This window comes from Lontra canadensis, unplaced genomic scaffold, assembly GCF_010015895.1.
Source record: "Lontra canadensis isolate GAN:19392208 unplaced genomic scaffold, GSC_riverotter_1.0 scaffold16, whole genome shotgun sequence".
Classification (NCBI taxonomy): domain Eukaryota; kingdom Metazoa; phylum Chordata; class Mammalia; order Carnivora; family Mustelidae; genus Lontra; species Lontra canadensis.
Window position 1 is genome coordinate 7,467,750 of NW_022631010.1, and position 21,318 is coordinate 7,489,067.

Consider the following 21,318-nt stretch of genomic DNA (forward strand, 5'->3'; position numbering starts at 1 on the left):
AGTGGCCCCAAAACAGAGAAGATGAGCCTCTTGGGATATATCTGGCTGGAGACATACTTTGGAACTTTTCTGTGCAAAAGAGAGGGAGCCCTGGGGATGGTTTATCCTTGAGGATTTCTTAGGACAAGCTACCATCTGAGCAGGGCCTGTAGGAGGGTGCGGAGGCCTCCATGGGAGGAGGACGGGAGGTCAGAGGTGGGGTGACTGGTGCAAGGAAGGGGAGCTTGGCAAGTAGGGGCACCTTGGGGGGCACAGAGCAGCTGATAGAAACACAGCAATCCCCAAACTGTGGGTTTGGTGGTGCCTGTGTTGCTGGGTCTGTGACTCTTCTCCTTCATCCCCGTGTCCATCAGTGTCTCTCTCTCTGTCTCCTCCCCCTTCTCTCCTACGCCACAGAGAATAGTGAAGCCTCCTATTCCCATGGGTTCTGTGTTTTCTTTCCTGTTTAGATGGTGACTGGCATCTATCTGTTTATGGAGTCAGCAATCAATCCATCCTGTTTACTTGTCGCTGACACAGTGCGTTGTGGTCAGTGAGGCTGTCCACAGCCCCCCAGGGTGGGGTGGGGACCAGGATGTTGACACACACACACACACACACACACACACACACACACAGGCACACACACACACACTCAGCCATGACCAGGTCAATTGGCTTCACCAGAGCCAGGAGGTCCTGGTTTGTTCTGCTCCCATGTCTGGGATGCTGTGGGCAGTCAGCTGGGCCAAGGTCATCTCCCCCTGCTGCTGAGCTCCATGGCCAGCATGCTTGGCCCAAACTCGGGGCTCAGGAACGATCTCCTGACTGCAGCTGAGTGCCCAGAGCACAGTTCCTCAGGGGTTTTGTGGGGTGTAGGTGTCTTAGAAGTGAGAAGGACAGTGCCCAGAGAAATAACGTCAAAAGGCAGCTTGCTTAGCATGCTCATTTCTACACGAAGGAATTAGGAGCAGAGAAGGTAAAGGAATTGTGGATTGGGTCACCATTTACTGCATTCCTTCTGCTCCCCTCTCCCGCTTGGGCCCCTCCTTCCTAATTCATGTGACTTGAGACCCACACTTAAGTTTGTTTTTCTTGGTTTCCCCAAATCCAGTGCAGTGGCACTGGTCAGGGTTAGACTGGAGATTGATGAGGTTTCCTGGGGTTTGTGGTGTGAGCGGGGAGAGCAGTAGGGGTCAGGCCAGACCTGTGGGGAGACAGGGGGTGGTGGTGATGGGCATTTAAATCGAGGTCTGGAAGCCCCAAGGCTAAGAAGATGATGCCCCCTGTTTTCAAGGTGCTGGCCCAGGACCTGACTTCTAAACTCTGAGCATAGGGCCCAAGCACGCAAAGATTGTCAAACAAAAAGCCAAGGAACAAACAAAATCCACATAAGCCAAGAGTCTAGGCGGATTGCCCTTTGATGCTTCCAGAAGATTCTCGGAATTCCTGAGGTCATCTGGAGCTCACCAGGGTCTGCCTCATGGCCTGACTGTACACTGTACACCTACTAGACAGACCTGGGCTTAGGGGAGGGCGGGGGGCTCAGCAGTGTCACTCACTCTCAGGGCGTGTGACTGGGGCCCACGCTTCTGGGAACAAATGATTCCTTGTTTGTCTGAGATTCAGGCTGAACTGAGTGCCCTGTATTTTTCTTTGCTAAATCTGCCAACCCTTCTAAACCCTCCAAATGTTGGTCCCCACCCTCAACTCCTACCTAGAGGCCATCAGTAGCAAACTCTGCAATATTCTGAAGTCTGGGATTGCACCTCGAAAATTCACGTAAAGTTTAAGCCCACCTGTGTGTTTCTACCCTTGTTTTGCTCTAAAACAGCTATTAAATTATCCTAGTTAAAAAGCAAACCTCTCCCATGTACTCACACTGGATTTTGGGTTAGTTAAGGTCCTGCTCAGCCTGTCAGTCGGCTTTCCAGTGGAGGAAGGAGCACTGGGGACCGTCTGCCCTCGGCAATGGTGAGTGAGGAAAAGAAGGGCAGGAGAGTGAGATTTTCAAAAGGGTATTTGTCCAATTTAAAGGACTTCATTTTTTGCCTCCCTATGCTGCCTTTTCAAGATGTCTTTCACAACATGGGAATCACTTTAGTTAAAAACATTTTATTCCCTTACATGGTAGGATAAAGGGTGGGCAAGCAGAGAGCCAGAGCCTCTAGAAAAGTGGAGAGGAGGCAAGACAGTACACGTCCCCTGAGAACAGTGAGGGGTGCTTTTAGAGCAGTGGCTACATACTGGGATGGCTAGGGTGCCCAGGTTCTCCCCAGACCCCTTACTTCAGAGCCTTTCAGTGGGGGTAGGGGATGGAGGCCAGGGAGGACCTGGGCATCAGTGCTTTCAAAAACTTCCCAAGATATCCCAGTGTGTGTTGAGACTCTTACCATTGCTCTGGAGATCTGCCACTCAAAGTCGGGTCTGAGGACCAGGGGACAGCAGTTCCAGCTAAATCTCAGGCCCCACCCCAGACCTGATGAATCAGAACCTGCATTTTCATGAGGTCTCCGGGGGCTTGGCGTGCCGTCTGAGAAGACCTGCTGGAGCACACCTGTTGGGAATCTCAGCTTGATGGGGGTGGTCACAGCAGCAGCTGGCTTTCTTCAGGGGGACCTGAGGGCCACTGGTGCTAGTCTGTCCATCAGAGCCCACTGCACAGTCTCCTGCTCCTGGGTGTCTACAGTTGTAGGCTTACCCACACTGATGGAACTTGTATTCTCTGCCTGGGTCTGTTTGTGTCTTTTCATCGATACATCCTTGTTCCATTGGGACAACCATATGGTAGCCAAAGTTCTTGGCTGAAGAACAGGGACTCCTATCCTGGCGGAGAAACCTAAGGACACCGGTCAGGATCTGTGGAGAGGACAGGCAGAAGCATACAGTGTGGCCTTGACTTCAGATGCAGTATTCACGTACTGCAAGGTTATGTAGGTCTGGTTTTGAGCCATGTAGTCTCTTGTTGTTTAATTCTTTCTTCAGTCAGTTGGAATTGATGTAACTTTCAAAAAGCCTGGGTAGGCGAGATTGTTCTTTGTCTCTATCGGCTGGCTATTGTCGCAACAGTGCTGTGTAACAACCACGAGACCTCAGTGGCATACAACAATTAGTATTCATTTCTCATGGGTATGTGTGTTGCCTGGGATGACTCTGCTGAGGTCCTGCATCTACAAGTTGGCTGGGCATTTGCTGATCTAGGCTTGGATCAGATAGGTGCTTCGAGATATGGTCTGGGAGAGTCTGAGTGCTGGTCTGCTGTTTGACCATTCTGTAGTCCTGGGCTGAAGGGCAGTGGCTATGCAGGGGAATGATTCTAACGAAGGTGGAGGTGGAACCATGCAGGAACTCTTCAAACAGATGCTCCAAACAGACCTATTACCACTTCTACTCGATTTCACTCAAGCCTGACATCAGTGGGTGGGAAAATATACTCCACCTGAGTTGTGGCAAGAATATGGAGGCAAAAATACTACACAAGGAAGTGAAGAATTGTGGCCAGTAAGTCAACCCACTGTATCTTCCAACCTGGAATGATGCTTCCTTGGGGATATATGACCCATCCCTTCCAGAACTTTAAAAAGCTCCCTCATAGTGGGGACTGCTGGCTGTTCACCAAAAATCACTTTCCTACCCTTCCTGGATTCCCATCTTGAACGTAATTCCCAGCCTCCCATGTAGTTAGGTGTGATCATGAGACTGGTTTTAGCCAATGGTGTGTGAGTAGAAGTGATGTCAGTTTTCAAGCTAAGGCTCTCTTCTGCTGCTGGCTTTGTGCAGATGACTGCAAGACCCTGATGGTTGCTGGAGGCAAGTGTTGGAATGAGCCTCGATCCCTGAATCACAATGTGGAGGAAAGCCATTATGAAATGGGAATACCTCTTTATTGCATAGGTAAGATATGAATTTCTATTATGTTTGAACTGCTGTATTCTTGGGTCTATTTCTTATAGGAGCCAGCATTACTTACAACTGATACATTTCCTAAAGCCCTTCTTCATTACTCTGGTCTCTCCCTGTGGTGGTGGGTGTGGAAGCACTTGGTAAACTAGAAAGTGCTCCATACATGTGAAGTCTGACTGTGATCAATGCTTTACTAATGTTTCAACACACAGCTGAGCCTAGATCAGCTGTACAGAGGTGACAGAGACTGATGCTAATAACCAGTGACATCTGGAGGGGAACTGATGGCTTGGACATCAATTTTTATATCCTTTATTCTTTTTAATCCTCACCACAACCTTGAGAGACAGGGGCCTAACATTACCCCCATTTTAAGAATGGCAAAAGGGAGATTGCCAAACTTGTTCAGGGCCTCACGGTTGGTCAGGTCCTTACACCTGACCTCCTTCCCCTCATTATTCTGGGAGGAAACAATGAGGAACCTTCTTAGCTCTAGTCCACTTTGCACAAATCAGGCTCCAAAGACCCCTTGGTGGGTGGGGAGATAGAGAAACAGGTTGTACCCAAGGCTGCTGGTGGTGGTGGAATGATTTGTAAGGAATATTTAAAATTCCAGGCCCTAATCAAAACCATGTACTCCAGAAATCCATTCTTGAAGGTAAGGTATGGGGTTTCTGCTTCATGGTAGATTATCTTTATGATGGTTACAAAGGAATCCTCCCATTCGTGTATGCTCATTTGTTATGGGTTGAATTATGTCTCCCCCATAGATATATCAGGTATGTTGGAGTTCTGGCCCCCAGTACCCCAAAACATGGCCTTATTTGGAGATCGTGTTTTTACAGAGGTAATCTGGTAAAAATGAAGCTACTAGGATGGGTCCTGATTCACTGGTGCCCTTGTAAGGAGGGGAAATTTGGACACAGAATAGGGGCAGGCACAGAGGGGAACTTGTGTGAAGATGAGGGGATGAGGACAGAGATCAGGGTGATGATCTATAAGCTAATGACCACCAAAGATTGCCAGCAAAACACCAAGAACCAGAAGACAGTGGGAACCAGCCCTGCTGACACCTTGATCTTGAACTCCCAGCCTCCAGAACCATGAGCATGAATTTCTGTTGATTAAACCATCTTCTTTGTGGGACTTTGTTGAAGCAGTTCTAGCAAACTAATACAACACTGCACTCTTCCTATCAAGAGGTGGAGTCCATTTATCCCCCCCTTGAATCTGGGCTGGCTTTGTGACTTTCTTTAGCCAATAGAGTGAGGTAGAAATAATGAAATGGTACTTCTGGGTCGAGGTCTTTAAAAGGCCTGGCTGCTTCCATGTCACCCCAGAGAGAAAGCAGCCTACCGTGTTGTAAGGCCATTCTACAGGAGAGGTCCCATGGAGAGAGAAACCATTTGGATTGTTCCAGACCCAGCCAGGCGTCAAGCTGATGTCCCTAACCAACAGCGCATGCAGCAAAAGAACTGTCTAGCTGAGCCCAGTGAATCCAGAGTCGAGAAATCAGAAATTGTTATTTTAAGCCACTAAGTTTTGAGGGTGGTTGGTTATGCAGCAATAGGCAACTGAAAGGAACTTTGGCAAGTCTTCTAGCATCCCTGCCACAGTAGTCCCTACAGCCAGATGCCTCGGGTGCCATCCTTGCTACCGTCCTCCCCAGTGGATTCTGGGTACCGCCTGTTTCCTCACATTGCTCACTTCCTCAGAAAACTCTTCAGTGGTGCGTCTGGTTGCAGGGTCCCGGTGAAGCCGGCACCCCTGCCGCACAGGAAAGTGGGAAAGAGCATTTTGGCTTTGGAGGAGGAGGTGCAGGATTCGTGACATGGAAAATTCCCCAAACTCAGAAGGATGTCCAAAAGCTACTGGGCACCCCTGAAATGACGAAGGCTCTCCACAAGGGCCAAGTATATCTATATTTTTGTGAACTCTCTGTGTGCTTGGCACACAGCTCTGGACCCATTCACCTTCTAATTGTAAACAGTGCCCTGACATCACCCTTCCTCACTCCACATCCCTGTGGTTGGAATGGACTGACTCCAGGGCTGGGCATGTGATTCAGGCCCAAACAATGATATGTGATCCAGGCCGAGCCAACTTGGTGTAACCTTGGCTTTTTGCTGGGACAGTTGAAAGAAATGAGGACCTGAACTGTGAAGGTGGAACTTAGAGCCCCTGGCAGCCATCTTGCCACAGCAAGGAACAGAGAAGAGAGACCGGGAAGGGAAGACTAAGTCTTGACGGTATTTTTAAAGCCTCTTGGTACCCAGATCAGGCAGACCATGGGCATCTTCTCTTATGTGAGCGTACGTATGTCCTACTTGCTTACACCAAACCAATCTGAGTAGTTTTCCATCATTCGTCAAATCCGTATTAATGTTTTTATTTAATACAATGACTCTTTGGAGTAGCTATTATTTATTAATCCAATTTTACAGGTGAGGAAACTGAAGCACAGGGAGGCCACATAGAGGCCAAATTCAAACCCAGGAAATTAATTCTGAGAGCCACTCAGAAACCTTCCTCTTCCACAGTGACAGGGAAGGATTCACAGAGGAAGGTGTGACATTTAACCTGATCTTTAACTCTAAGGGGACACAGGGATTGGTCGGGAGGGAGCGGAAAGGTTTTCTAGGTGAAGGGACTAGTCTGGGCACTGACCAGGACTTTTGTGCTGAGAAGAAACTTCACCTAAAATTCTTCATCTCCCTGCCTTAAAGCCTATCCTCACATGGGTTTCTCCTGCCCAGGAACATCAAACCCCACTTCTGTAGAGACACCTCTGCTCTCCAGGCCTTCACCTGTGTGGACTTATGCTCTGCAGTGGGGGCCTGGCAGGTCCCCTGTAGGGTCTAGGTTAGATGAGGCACCCTCCTCAGCCTGAAAGACAGTTCAGGGCAAGGGCCTGGCTTCCCCCCAACACTTCCGCCCCTTGGACTTGGTCTCTATGGGCTCGAGGAGGCCTTGGAGATGATCACAGGGTTAAACAGAATGAAATGGTACTAGACCAAGTGATCTTGCCCCTTAAAAGAGCACAGAGGAAAAACTGCACAAGGGACCAGAACAGTGCTTGCAGGATCTCAAATAGGGAATAACTAATTTCCAAATAACTATGATTTTTTAAAAGAAAATAAAAAGTGACCCTCACACCTATTTGCTTCGGTTTTTATTAAATCAAGGATGAGGCAGTGAGTACTACTGAAAACTGTTCTCTGAAAGGCCAGTTCTGCTCCGTGGGCTACAAAGGGATGGGCGGTGGCGGTGTGAGCGCCCCCTGCCTCCTGCCCCGCACCCCCCAACCCCGGCCGTCTAGAGTTGGAGACTGAGGCATGGAGGTCTCAGAGGCATGGTGGCAGGCGGCTGGAGCCGTGGAGGCATCGGTGTGGGGGAGAAAATGAGATTGGTGGCAGCCCCTGGGGACGAGCCCTCTGTTCCCAACTCAGATCCAGTGTCGGGTCTGCGCGAGTGAAGGCAGCTCCAGCAGGAGAGATGGACGCCTCTTCCCTCCAAAAGCAGGGTTCTGAACTCCGCGGGTAAACGGAGGCCCGAGCTCTGGCTCTGCGGGTCGTCTCGCAGGCAGCCTCGGCCCGAGTTATGCCCAGCACAGGGCTGGCCGGGCTGGGCTGGCTGCTGTTCTTTGGGGCCTGAGTGGGGACGTTTGGCGCCCGGCTAGAGAAGGGGGTGTCGGGCTCAGGTGCTGAGCGCGGGGTGGGACGCTAGGGAGGCAAGGGCCCGACGCTTGGGAGGCAGGGGTCGGCGGGTCTTAGCCTCCCGCGGCCCCAGCTTCCCCGCCCCCGGCGGGCCGGGCCGGGGAGGAGCTCGGCGCGTCTCCGCCCCGAGGCGGAGCGGGGTTGGGAGGGGGCCGGGCGCGGGCGGACCCGGCGGGGTGGGCCGGGGACGCGAGGCGGAGCGGGGCTCCACACAGGCCGCAGCGGCTGGCTCGGGCCCCTACGGTCCCGGCGGCGGCTGGAGGAGGAAGCCAGGCGGCTGGAGGAGGAGGGGAGGCGGAGGAGGCCGAGGCTGGAGCGCCGCTCACCGCAGACTCACTTCCCCGGCTCAGCAGGGAAAGGTACCGCGCGCCCGCTCCCGGCCACCGGCCCCTCGGCCCCGAGCCCCCCAGCTTTCGCTCGCGCCTGCAGGGGCTGCGGCCGCCACGGGAGGCTGAGGGGCCCCGAGCGGCCCCGAGGGCTCCGGCGGCCGGGGGCTGCGGCGGCCAGCGCGGCGCTCGGGCGGGAGGGCTGGGGTGTGCGGCAGCCGGCAGGAGGCTCGCGGAGAGCGGTGGGCGCCGCGCCCCCCTCGCTCGCGTCCGGGGAAGCGGTGATCCGGCCGGGAGCGGTGATCCCCGGGCGGGGGTGCTGCGCTGGCCAGGCCAGCGCACGGCGGTGGAGGGCAGGCGGGACCCCCGGAGCTGCGTGCGGTAGGGGAGCGCCCGGGGCACCCGGGGGGCGCGCTCGGTGGGCGCAGACAAAGCCGGGCGCCGGCGCCCCGCGAGGACTTGGGCGGTCCAGGGGCTGGGCGCTGGGGAGAGAAGAGAAGACGCCGGGGCGACGGCCGGGACACGGGGAGAGGCTTGGCCGCCCTCCCTCCGGCTGTCCGGGTGGTCTCAGGGAGGGGAGGGGAGGCGGGTAGGGTGGGGAGCGGCTCTTTCCGAAGGGCCAACTAGGGAGCCAGGCTGGAAAAGGGGTAGGCTGTATTGAGCGCTCACTTTGGGGGGAGGGGCTGAGAGAGGCGGCTGCCTTGGGGCTGGGGCTCTGGTAGGGCAGGTGAGGGGCGCGTGTACCCCCTCAGAGCTAGCACTAGGAAGAGGCACAGCCCCGATGAGGTAAGTGCAGTGGCAGGCACCAATGGTGAGATGTACCCACAGGTAGTTTGTCGAACCTGCTGGTGGTGACATATCCCCTGCCGTCTGTGAGACGCAACCTTGATGTTCAGCAGGTGCCCCAGGGGTCGTTGGAGTGGACATGAATAGAGGGTTAGGTAGGCATGCGTCTGAAAGTGTGTGCGGGGAAGGCCCCGTGTTTGTAATCTGGCACTTCTGCCCCCCTTCCTTCTTGTGAGGGGTGGGTAGGAAGCATTTCAGTTCCTGCCACAGAACCAGGCCGTCACTTGGGCTCCAAGGTGGTCTGCTCCCTGTCCCTCACTCTTGGATTACTTCCCTTCTCTCCAGTGTTAGAAGTGTCTTCTTTTTTCCTGGATAAGAACACTTCTTGACACCTTCCTTCCCCCAGTTATAGCCCCTCCTTTCCCCCCCCCCTTCATCCTTCATTTTTCCTCCCTTACACACCTACTTCTCCACCTCTCTTCACAGCAGAACTTCTCCGAAGAGCTGTCTGCACCTGCTGGAGCACATTCCTTTGCTTCTGTCCTAGCACTTCACTGGAACTGCCCCAGTCAAGGTTTCCAGGGATTTCCACGCCCCCACAAGCAGGTCTTCCTTGACCCCCCTTGGTTTTATTGATTTTTTCTCCTTTAGAATCAATATCCTCTCTTGACTTCTGGTTTTCCTTCTCCTTCCCTGGCTATGCCTTCTTTAGGGATCTTTGGGGACAACTCCTTCACTCAACTCTAAATGTTGGAAGATCCCAGGGCTTTGTCCTCAGCCCCTCCTCTGTCCTGACTCCTTACTATTTACCTATCCTCCCAGCTCTCATTCTTTCTTAGGATTTTTAAAATCAAGCAGTAGTTTACAAACACGCTGATCTTAAGTGTACATCATTTTCCTTCTCAGGATTTTAAGTAGCAAATTTTGTCACCGGCTCCAGCTTCTCTATCTAGCTGCCCATCTGTTGATTTGGGGTGTCCTGGATGTCTCATAGGTATGAAAACTTCATATGGATGACACAAAACCCTGACTGCACTCTCCAAAGGTGACCCTTTATGGGCCTTCCCATCTCTCTAAACAGCCCATAACCCACCCACCTTTAAAGATAGGAACAGGTGGCACCAGCTCCTCCCTTTGCCTCTGTCCCCACATCTAGCCCAACATCACATTCTTTTGGCTTTTTCTGCAAGATCTATCTCAGGCCTGTTCTTCATGCTCTGACTCCACTGCTGTGACCCCAGGCTACTGCCCCAGGCCAAACCACCTTTTATGTCTTGCCCCAGTGCTATAGTAGCTGCTCTCTGCTTTCTCCAAATTCCCACTTGCCCACCTCTAATCTATCGTAATTGAGCAGCAAGAATGATTTAGAAAAATAGTGATTAGAAAATCACATTCCTCTAAAACCCTTGATAGTTCCCTATTGCACTAGGAATAAAATTTTAAAGCTTACTGACCAGATCCTCCATGATCTGGACACCATTGTCTTCCTCCCGCCTTATCCTGACCACGTCCCCTTTGCATTCTTCCTGATAACCAGGTCTGAATCACTTCTGTCCCCTGAACACCAGCTCTTTCCTGCCCTGGGCCTTTGCTTGTGCCATTTTCTCTGCCTGGAATGTTCTTCTAGGGTTTTCTACTGGGTTGGCTCTCAACTTAAAGGTGTCTTCCCAGTCTTTGTAGAGGTGCCCTCCCCGCTCCCCTGTAATGCATCATAGCACCTCGTTTCCTTTCTTCATTATATTTATCACAGTCCATAACTGTTTGTTGCAGTTGTCTGTTTACTTTGTCCAGCTTCTCAAGGGCTGGACCTTGACTGGATGGCCTACGACCGTACCTGGAGCATCTAGCGGAGTTCCTGGCATGTAGCTGACTCTTGGGAAGTCTTGAGCCAGGTGGGAAGGTCAGGGCTGGGTTAGGCAGAAAGACATGGGTATTGCAGTCAGTGGACGAGCCCCCTCTTTAAACCTTAAGTGACCCTGAGGATTTTTATTTTCTGTCCACAAAAGAAGTTGTACAAATTGCTATAAGATCAGACAGGGCCAGTAGGATGTGAAACAGGAAGTGGGAAAGGTCCAGGCAAGCTCCAAAGCCAGGCCTGTATGCCTAGAGGGGGATTGGGTAGGTTTGGGGCATATGGAGTTGTGTGGATTGTGGTGGGTGGGGCATCAATGATTTCAATTGCTCTCTTTGGTGGAAATCCAGGCTGGGTCAGTAGAGAGCTCTGTGTGTGTGTGTGTGTGATCTAACTCAGGAGATGGGGGTGGTCTGGGCAGCCAGAGATTTATTTCAGGCCTATCCCTTGGGTACCTGCTGGGTGCCCAACCCTGGGGGCAGGGAGTTGAAGGGGAGGAAGAGGCTGGGGCTTGGGGTCTTTCTATAGTCCCCTTGTCTCTGCACCCACAGCTCTCCTCTTTGTACAAAGGAGCTGGCTGAGAATCAAATTGTGTGACTGGTGCTCTCAGAATGGAGAGCTGAAAACCGGGGGACCTGAGCTCTGGGAGGGCCCTGGATGGAGGGACTGGTGATGGACCAGTAGGATGCTGTGAGGGGAGTGCTGGAACTAGGGGCTGGGGGTTCAGACCTAGGGTCGGGCTGACATGCCTAGGAAGAAGCTGGAACAAGGGGAGTATCCTGTTGGGAGAAATCAAGCAGAGCACAGGAGGCTGGCCCAGGGCCCTGGTATACTCATTGGGTGCCAGGCAATCGTCTAAAGAGTTTGCAAATATTAACCCCTTTCATCCTCTTAACACCTCTATAAGGTCGGTCTTGTTCCCATTTTATAGACGGGAAGACCGAGGCACAGTCATATAACTCAGTAGAGATAGAATGAGGATTTGAACTCAGGGAACCTGGCTCCAGAATCCATGCCTTAAGCCACTCCACTCTGCCACTTCTTCCATGCCTCTCAGATCCGCACCAGCTGAGGGCTTCTTAACAAACAAGGGCTTTTTCTGACTCCCAGAGGTTCCTGGCCTTGAGGCTGGGAGGTAGGAAAGTAGTCAAACGTCTAAGGTAGAAGTGGTTCTCACTCAGAGTGGGCAGCTGAGGTTCTCTGCTTCATGCCCCATTTTTTTCCAGGAGGGGCTCCAGGCACAGGCCAAGTAGTTGGATGTCACGGAGACTGTGATTTTGGGGTGCTGGGGAGGTCAAGTGCATAAACAGCTCCCTAAAACAAAACAAAACAAAACAAAACAAAACCAAAAACCAGCTCCCTGCTTGGGATGCCATTAGAATGTCACCTCTCACTCTTAATCTCACAAACAAACTGAGGCTTGCTGGGGGCAGGGGGGTAGGGAGAGGGTGGTTGGGTTATGGACACTGGGCAGGGTATGTGCTATGATGAGTGTTGTGAAATGTGTAAGCCTGATGATTCACAGACCTGTACCACTGGGGCAAATAATACATTATGTGTTGATAAAAATAATTAAAAAAAGAATGTCACCTCTCTGGGTTTAGCATTGCCCATTGGCCTCATCATCTGCCTTTGGAGAACTCAGGAGGTCAGGTAGGGGCTCTGCAGATAACCTGCTTTGGATTACTTCTAGAATGTTGCCAGCTGGAGCTTCAGACTTGGCCTTGGGTTTGAGCAGAGCTGGGGGCACAGAGAAATGATACTTGAATAGAGCTTAATCCACATCACTACTCATCCTGTCCTTACCTCTTTTTGTCTGTCTGTAAAATGGAATGGGAGAAACTTTATCCTTGCCCTCCAGAGGATGTGGAAGCTGGGAACTCCTCGAGGTTACATGCTTCAGTGCCTTCTTGCAAACCCGGCATAAGGGAGTGAGGACTTCCCACGAGGTGCCAGCCCCAGGAACTGGGCCAGGAAGGAGGGAGGCGGGTGGAGGGTGTGGCAGCCCTGTCCTTCGAGGCTTTCCTGTTTGGTCATGATGATGCCTCTGGGCAGGTGACTTGGCTTCCCCAGGGCCTGGCTGCCTAGCTGAACAAGGGATGCTGACCATATAGGTATGGAGTCTCTGCTCCAAATTCTGAGCCCCAGATTCAGAGATCTGCTCCTCTATCTCTGCAAATCCTGCCAGACCCCCAGGAAAAGAGGGAGGAAGAGTTGGTGGCATTCTTTTCACTTTGGGAAACTGAGGCACAGAGTAAACACATCACTGGCAGAAGCTCACCAGACCCATGGTTCTTGGGAGTGCCCCTTCTCGGGCAGGGACACTTGTCCATACTGAGTCCTTGTCTGCTGGGTTGAGGTGAAGACGGTGGCAGAGCCTGAGGCTGGCAGGCTGGAGCCGAGGGTGGACGTCTCCTCAGCTGGACCTTGTTACCTGTGGTCAGCACCTATGCTGTCTGGTGCTCAGAGCCACTGGGAACATGAGAGCTCCACTCTGTAGGAAATGAGTGAGCCATGCCAGATGTGATATAAGGCGGTGTAGTTCAGCCTGCTTCCTGAAGGAGGTGATGCCTTAGAGGGCCCTGAAGTTCTGAGCAGTGTTAGCCAACAGAGGAGGAGATGGCATTCCCAAGGTGAAGGGGGAGTCAAGCTTGGAGAACTGGGTTGAAGCCAGGTCAGGGAAGGTCTTCACTGGGTGCTGAGTCTAGATTTGATTCCCTAGGCCCTGGGGAGCCATCGAAGGTTATAGGCCTCAGGTGCGATGACTTGATCAGACCAGTGATCTATAAAAGTGCTTCTCAAACTCTAACACGTAGATCACCTGCGCATCTTGTTAAAATGTAGGATCTGATTCAGTGGGTCTAGGCTGGGGCTTGAGCCTCTGTATCTCGCACATGCTCCCAGATGGTGAAAACCCGACGATTCAGGCCGTGTTTGTGCGGGGAGGGTTGAGACTGGGGACTCAGGGCCCAGGCAGACAGGTACAGTGACAGGTGCAGCTCAGGTGGGACCAAGAACAGGTAAAGGGGCCCATCGTGGCTCCCATGGACTGTATAGCATAGGAGCTGCGTGTGTGTGGGGGGCGGGGAGGCTGAGGATGGGGAGTACATAGAGGGTGTGGAATGCACGGACCACTCTGCTGGGAGGGGGTGCTTAGAGTCTGGGTCTCAGACGGTCAACATAGGCCTGATTTTCCCAGTTACCTGACCGTGAGGAACTCTCGAGACCACGAGAGGGTGTCTCAGGCGACTTCCCCAAGGCAGGGTGACACAGGGCCAGCGTAAAGGGGACCTTATCTTTGCTGACAGCTGAGCCTGGCCCTGTGGGTAGCCGATCTGGGGTGAGCACTCTTCCTCCAGCCAGGGTGGGGCCAAGAAGATTGGGGAAACAGCCCCAGACATGCCATCCTCTCCTAAAAGTCCCCAAAGTCATCCCAGCCTCTGAGCTGTCACCCCCAGGGTGTGCATTGTCCCTTACTCTGGCCTGTGTGAGTCCTGGCAGCTGGCACTGATGGTTACCTGAGCTGCTGTTGGGGTCTTATCCCACCTGGTGACCTCCCCTCCACCCCCGTACCTGGAAGTGAGGAGGCCTGGATGCTTCTCTCTGCCCTGCCCCTGACCGGGCTGCCACAGGCAAGTGTCTGCTCCCCTCTGAGGCCCTAGTTTTCTGTAAATTGAAGGAGTCCATTCCCTCCCTGGGAGGTAGGGCAGGGTGGGGGGAGAGGGTTATAGGGTTTGCTGGGTGGGGCATGGCATCTCAGAACAGCAGCTTCATATGTTTTAATTTTGGTTTAATATCAAAATTCAAGGCTAATGATGGAGTAGAAATAAGCAGTGTCTAGCTTGCTTTGGGGATTTCCCAGGCCGCTTGCTGTTTGGGCCCTACATGGCCTGGGGCTGTGGGAAGAGGGTGGTATCTGAGGGCCCCAGTCAGATGAGGTCCCTTCCGGACACTGGCAGGAGGGGAGGCAGTCACGTCACCCAGAGAAAGGTGGAAAGGACAGAAACTGAGGGCAGCACCGACAGGGACTCTCAGGCTGAGTTCGTCAAATGTCCCATATATGTCCTAAAAGGATACCCACCTGTGATCCCTGCCTGTCTGCCCTCTGCTGTGCCAGGCTGTTCGGTAGGGGTGGGAGGGGCAGCATTTCTTAAAGACTGTTCTGAGAAACCCCAGGGGTTCTGGGACAGGTAAGGGTAGAAGCTGGGAAATTCGTTCCTCCAGCCTGTGGGAGATTTAGAATGCATTTAAGAGAATTAAAGGTCCTGATAAGTCCTGCAGAAAAAGAAATCTTTTGTTATTTCCTAAACTGATTTGACCATGAAAATCTTTGTTGGGGAAGACTGCCTAATAATATGTCCCACTGACCAGGAAAGCACCCAGTGGGAAGGGCTGTTGTGGAAAGATGCTGCTCCACAAGAAACCACAAACAAGGGTGATGGGTGGGGCTGGAAGTACGAGGTAGGGAAAGAAGGATGATGCTAGTTTCCTGGAGGAGGTGGGCTTGGTGGGGTGGGTACAATTTGGACCATAAGTGGAAGAAAAGGGCACTGCAGAGGGAGAGTTGGTCTGAAGGGGATCTGGGCCCAGACCCAGCCCTCCCTTCTTGTGGCAACAGCTCTGCTCCATTGCACCGGGTGGCTGAGAAAGGCACCTGGGAGGACCCTTGTGGTAGCTAGGCCTGGGTCTCTGTGATTTTGGGATGGCCTCTCCCCACCCCTCCCCTGCCATCTCCTTGTTCTATAAGATCTCCCAGCCTTTCATCTCAGAGAGCGGGGTTGTGATCTCTGGCCAAGAGGTGAAACTGCTGTGTGCCTCAGTTTCTTCATTTGGACTGTGTGGATGATGTGACTTCCCTTGTAGGCCATTGTGACACTCAGATACTGGTTGGCTGCTCTCCGTGTGATTGACATGGCTGTAGGCAGTGTCTCTGGTGGGGACCCAGGGAAGAGGACAGTTGTCAGGGACATGAAGAGGTACAAAGGCCAGCAGAGAGCACGGTGAGGCTTAAAGTGGGGTCCTGATGAGACCCAAGGAGTCATCTTCTCTAGAGGGGAAGGAAGAGGGACGGCGAGGGTAGCCCAGACCTGCTGCTTAGAGGGGTGGCCCGCAGGGTGGGGAGATTCTAACAGATTGAGATGTTACAAGCTTAGCCTGGGTGTAGGAGTCAGAAGGTTCCCTGAGTGCACTTAGGAGATGGGGTGGCGAGCGCAGGTGGAAGGTGGCAGGGGCCTGCCTTGGGGAGCCATCAGAGGTCTTTGAGCAAGGTAGTGGTTTGATCAGAACGATGCTTTAGTGCGAAGCATGGCACGGGTGTGCAGGGATGGTGGGGTGGCGGGCAGGCCCTTCAAGTACACACATTGGGCTTCCACACAGAAGAGCTGTGTCCCTGAGCACGGGGAGGGAGCAGGTTGCTTATATGACCCTTCTGCTCAGAGTCTCAGAGCTCTGAGTCATTTTCCCAAAAGGTTAAGAATCTCCCCTTGTCTCCTTCCAGGAAGGGGTGTTGCCAGTGCGGGAGGGGGAGGGGGAGAGTCCCAGGGCTCCTGCTCCCTGCCTCTCCCTTTCTGCTGCCCCGTGGCTGGGTGGGACGGTCAGGGAGGCCACCCTGCTTCACCCCTTGCCACACCTCATTTCCTCTGAGGTGTGAGGGCTCTTTGTTCAGCAGCTCAGGTGGAGGAGGTGGGGTGTGGCGGCTCCAGCAGTGACCCAGGAGAAGTTGCCGGAATGGTGCGTTGGACGCAGTGACGAAGGCGCTCCGGAGGCCCTGGCAGAGGATGCCCAGTGAGTGTCTTCACCTAGCCCAGCGCCAGGCTCCTGTCCTCCTCTGCCCTGGCTCCTTCCTCCTCAAACAGGCGGGCACCAGGGCCCTTCCTGCTCTCTCTACATCAGAGACTGAGAGGACGAAAGATGAAGAAAAGCATTTAGGTTCGGCCAGAGTGGTGTGGCCCGGCTCTGGGGGGAGTGGAGGACCCTGGCTGCTCAGTCCAGATTCCTTTATCCTCTAGCTGCTTCTTGGGGGGATAATGTTAAAGAAGGTATGATTTAAGACCAGGGGAAGAGGGGCACCTGGGTGGCTCAGTGGGTTAAGCCGCTGCCTTCGGCTCAGGTCATGATCTCAGGGTCCTGGGATCGAGCCCCGAATCAGGCTCTCTGCTCAGCAGGGAGTCTGTTTCCCTTCCTCTCTCTCTGCCTGCCTCTCTGCCTACTTGTGATTTCTGTCTGTCAAATAAATAAATAAAATCTTAAAAAAAAAAAAAAAAGACCAGGGGAAGAAGCACTTGGAAATGATGTGTAATTTATTAGGAAAAAGAAGAAAGAACCTATCCACCCTCTGTCAACTTGGTGCCAGGCCCTGGCAGACCCATAGTGCCTGTCCTGGCCACACGGCCCCACCTGGCATGAGCTGTTACCCCATTTCACAGATGGAGACATAGGCAGTGCCAGCAAATGGCATGACTGGGTCTCACAGCCAGATTCTTGGACAGATGCGCCTTCTTTCCCGCATAGTACCCCCAGAGCCTGTCCCCAAACCTGCAACCATGCCTCCTTACCCACAACCAGACTTCCTGCCCAAGCCGGCCCAAAGTCTAGACCCCAGGGAGGAGGGGCTGGCAGGTCCTTCTTTTGGACTGGCCAAAAAAATGAGACCTTAAGTCCGCTAGATTTTAAGGTGATTCAAGCAGGATACACTCAGGATCAACAATGTGCAGACATCCTTAGGAAAGATTTTTAAATGAGGCTTTTAAATGTTAAACACAGAGATCCCTTTTATTCTCTCTCTCTCTCTTTTATTTTAGGAAATTAAAAAAATCATGCACAATGTGTGCAGTTAACTTTTGAGTAAATCTGAAAAGGTAACTCAAGAAAAGACAATGAACTTGACTCATTCCTTGGTTTTACAAAAGAGTAGAGCCAGAGCGTTAAGATCTTACTAAGTGAATTCTGGAGTGCATTATGCCAGATGGCAGATTATGGAAGCTCTCTGAGCCTCAGTTTTCCCCTTCTGTGGAATGGGGATATTGATGCAAGCATCAGCTGATATATTCCACAGGAAATGCTCAGCGCTGGGCTCCGTACCTCACATGCGCTCAGCAAAAGTAGTCCTAACGATAATAACAGAATTTATAAGAACAGACGTTTCTTGATTTCAAAAGCTGGTGAGTTATTAAGTCTGTCTTTGAACTCAACAAAAAGACTTAAAGAATATGTTTATTGTCCAAGCCCAGCGTCTTAACTCTGTAGGTGTTTTATGGATTAAATCATGGGCTCAGGGCCCACATATGCATTTTGAAATGAATACCATTGGCTTTCCAGACCTAGTTCCAGCTCTTCCTGGGGTGGGGGTGGGGGGTTTCTGCTTCAGGGTTGAACTTTATGGAAAGCGTTTTATTGGGTGATCCAGTGTTAGGACTCGTTAGGACAGCACAGCTAAACTGCTCTGAAGTTACCAGGAGGGGGAATGTCTTGGGCCAGTGAGAAAGGAGGTGACTGTCTAGAGGGAAGTATGAGTGAGTTGCTCTTAGAATTTTCTTTTGTGTAAGCAATCAGACCTCCGTTTCTGTTCTTGGTTATAGAGGACAAAACTGAGGGCAAAGGGCTGTGGCCTGGCACAGCATCGTGCCTGGCAAACCCTAAGCCAGCCCTCATGGGGTAGGGTAGCTAGGGGGGCATGCAGCATGCCCACCAGGGCCTTGGCTGGGAGGCAGGTGGCCTCCCAGTGGCAGCCCCAGGTTTTGGCAGTGCAGCTGGGCTGAGCAGCCAGGCCCCGGGGATGCCTCCTGCCAGCCCCTGAGTGCCTGGCACAATGTGTTCAGTGTCAGTCTGTAGGGAGGGTAAGACAGGAGATGTGCCAAGCAGAGGGCAGTCCTCAGGCCTGCTGCCTGGGGAGGCTGAGTGGGAGCCCGAGAACCCAGCGAACATCTCTGTTCGCTGTTATCACAGCCCTATCCTACCTTCTCTCTTTAACCCATTGCTGTGTCTCAGGAGAGGCAAAACATATAGATCTCTCTGTAGACAGCTGAGGGGGAGCCTCGGACCCGTGAGAGAGCAGAGCAGATACTGAGATGGCAGAGAGAGATGAGCTCAGGGCTGTCAAGCCCTGCTTTGCCCCTCACTCTATCCCCATCTGGGAACCTTTCTGAGCCTGTTTTGTCATCTGTAAAATGGGCAGCAGGATGTCGTATTAAAATATTAAAAGATTCAGTGACTGGAGAGGTGAGTCCCCAGCATGGGACCTGGCACACGAAGGGCTCCCTATATACAAGTTTGCTATGGAGTGTATCTGGTGGCTGGGTGTTTTGAGGCTGTTTTCCTTTTCTTTTCTTCATTTTGGGACCCTGCATGCCACCTTTGCCCTGTGATAAACTCTGGTGAGTGGGGTCATAGGAGAAGGAGCTTTGCCCAGAAAGAGTTTACTGCAGGAAGGGGGACAGAGTCCTGCTAAGCCTTCAGGTCCCCACAAACACTGTGTGGGCAGCCCAGCTCTGCCCTTGCGGTGGGATGCCTCTTTGGGGGCAGGGTGTCCCTGGCCAGGCAGCATGGGGACCCCGTGGCTCAGGAGAGAGGATGGGCTTGTAGGAGACCTCCCTCCTCCCGGGGCTTGGAGGCCAAGCACAGACGGGCTTTGTGCAGTCACGAGGGGCCTGCTGGCGGCGGCAGGAGTGGGAGAGTAGGGGGGGTGAAGGGGGGGGAACCGTGCCCAGGCTGAATTTGTCTCCCAGCCTCCGTTCTTGTCAGTGGTTTTGAAAGAGTCAGTGGAAAGTGCTGACTGGGCTGTCCTCCTTCACCCCAGAACTGAGGCTGCTGCGGCTCCTGGCAGGGAGAGGGGAGAAGCCCTGCAGGGAAGCAGCCACCTCCTCATCCACCAGCTCCGCCTCCCAGGCTTCGAGGGCCCCATCCGCAGAATGGGTGGATCTCCGGGTGCTGGCGGCTCACCCGGGTCTGAGGCTGCGGGGAGCTGGGATAGCCCCCCCCCGGGGGGGGGGCCTCCTGCTCAAGGATCCTGCACCAAGTTCTCTGGCCTCAGTTCTCTTCCTCCCTCCTCACACGCTTGTGGTGAGGGTGAGGGGATGGCCTGTTCACGTAGAACTTGTCAGAGTTTGATGGTGTCATGACTGGTTACCCAAGTCATCCTGATCCTGCCCTCGCTCTCACCCCCACATCCTGTCATTCAGCCGGTCCCCAGAGGGTCACCACAGCACTCTCATCCTCTGCTTTCCTCTTGCCTGTCACTTCCTCTGCTCCAGTGTCACCAGACTTCCCTGACCTCCCCATACAGAGCAGCAGCCTCTCCCCTCACCCTGCTTTTGTGTGGTGGCACTTGTCACCCCAGACCCATCGGACCCTCTGGGGGGGTTGGTAGTGGAGGTTTCTGGCTGTCACTGCATCCTGACTACCTGCCACAGAGTAGCACTCACGGAACATTTTTGTTTCTGTATTTGTTCTTACTGTTTCTATTGTGGTAAAAGATACATTACATTAAATTTACCATCTCACCCATTTTTAAGTATACAGTTCAGTGGTATTAAGGACATTCACGTTGCTTCTGCGCTCCCTCCTCACCATCCATCTTTAGAACTTTCCTTCATCTTTCAAAACTGGAACTATTCCCATTAAACACGAGCTCCCCCAACTCCCCCTTGCACCAGCCCCCTGCACTCACCACTCTACTTTATGTGTCTATGGATTCCATCACTCTTGGTCCCTAATAGCAGTGGGATCACACAGTAATTGTCCTTTTGTGACTGGCTTATTTCACTTTGCATGATATCCTCAAGGTGCATGCACGTTGTAGCAGTGCCAGAATGTCCATCCTTCTTAAGGCTGAATAATATTCCATTGGGTATGCCGACCTCATCCTATTGTTCCATCTGCCGACGGACACTTAGCTGGCTCCCACCTTCTGGCTATTTTGGATAATGCTTCTACGGACGTGGATGTCTACCTATGTCTTTAAGACCCTGCTTTCAATTCTTTCACATACACACCCAGGAGTGGAATTGCTGGATCATACGGGAACTTCAGATTTAGATCTTACATTTATTTATTTATTTATGGGGGGGAGGGGCAGAGACAGAGGGAGAGGATCCCAAGCAGACTGCGCACTGAGCTCAGAGCCTGATGCCAGGCTCCGTCTCAGGACCAACATCGAACAGTCGGCCTCTCAACTGGCCAAGCCATCCAGGCGCCCCTGTATTTAATTTTTAAAAAGCCCCTCCACCCTGCCTCCCACGGCAGCTCTGCCATTTTACATTTCTGCCAACAGCGTGCAAGGGCTCCCCTTTCTTCACATCCTCACCCAGCCTCGTAGTGGCCATCCTAATGGGTGTGAGGACAAAATATTTTTGCGTGAACGAGTGAAAATCTGTCCCCTGCTTCCTCCTGCCCCCATTTTCACCCCTCTCCCCTCAGGCCTCATTTTCTCTCTTGTTGGTGTTCATCTCTGTGGCTTCTCCACTGGCAACACCCTTGGCCTGGAACATGCCGCCAGGCTTCAAGAGGCAGCTGAGACATCCTGCCCTCCTCACTGCACCCCTCACCCCAGGTCCTGTGCTCACCCAGAGTTCCTCCCACTCTTCACCTTGCTCTATTCAGAGTCTGCGGTGCCTGTGTTGTTTGCTGAGGGACAGTGTGACCATCCTGCCCCTTTCTCTGGAGGGCTGGGGTGCTATCTGAGAGAAATTGCAGCCCTCTGGGGAGCCAGGGCCATCCTGCCCCTTTTCCTGGGTGCCCCTGGCGGTGGGGGGGGGGGTGT

At 52.9% G+C, this 21,318-nt stretch overlaps 1 protein-coding gene across 5 annotated transcripts in view; it reads left to right on the forward strand.

Annotated features, from left to right (window-relative positions):
- Positions 1-7,780: 7,780 nt before the first annotated feature.
- SMOX (spermine oxidase) overlaps positions 7,781-21,318 on the forward strand; it is a 47,090-nt gene continuing 33,552 nt past the window's right edge. For 2 of the 5 annotated variants that reach the window (XM_032859116.1, XM_032859112.1), the window contains exon 1: positions 13,940-14,194. The gene's annotated coding sequence lies outside the window, so the exon portion shown is untranslated. Of the gene's footprint in view, positions 7,958-13,939; positions 14,195-16,717; positions 16,730-21,318 lie in introns of those variants that run through there. The other 3 variants (XM_032859113.1, XM_032859115.1, XM_032859114.1) reach the window with 3 other exon arrangements.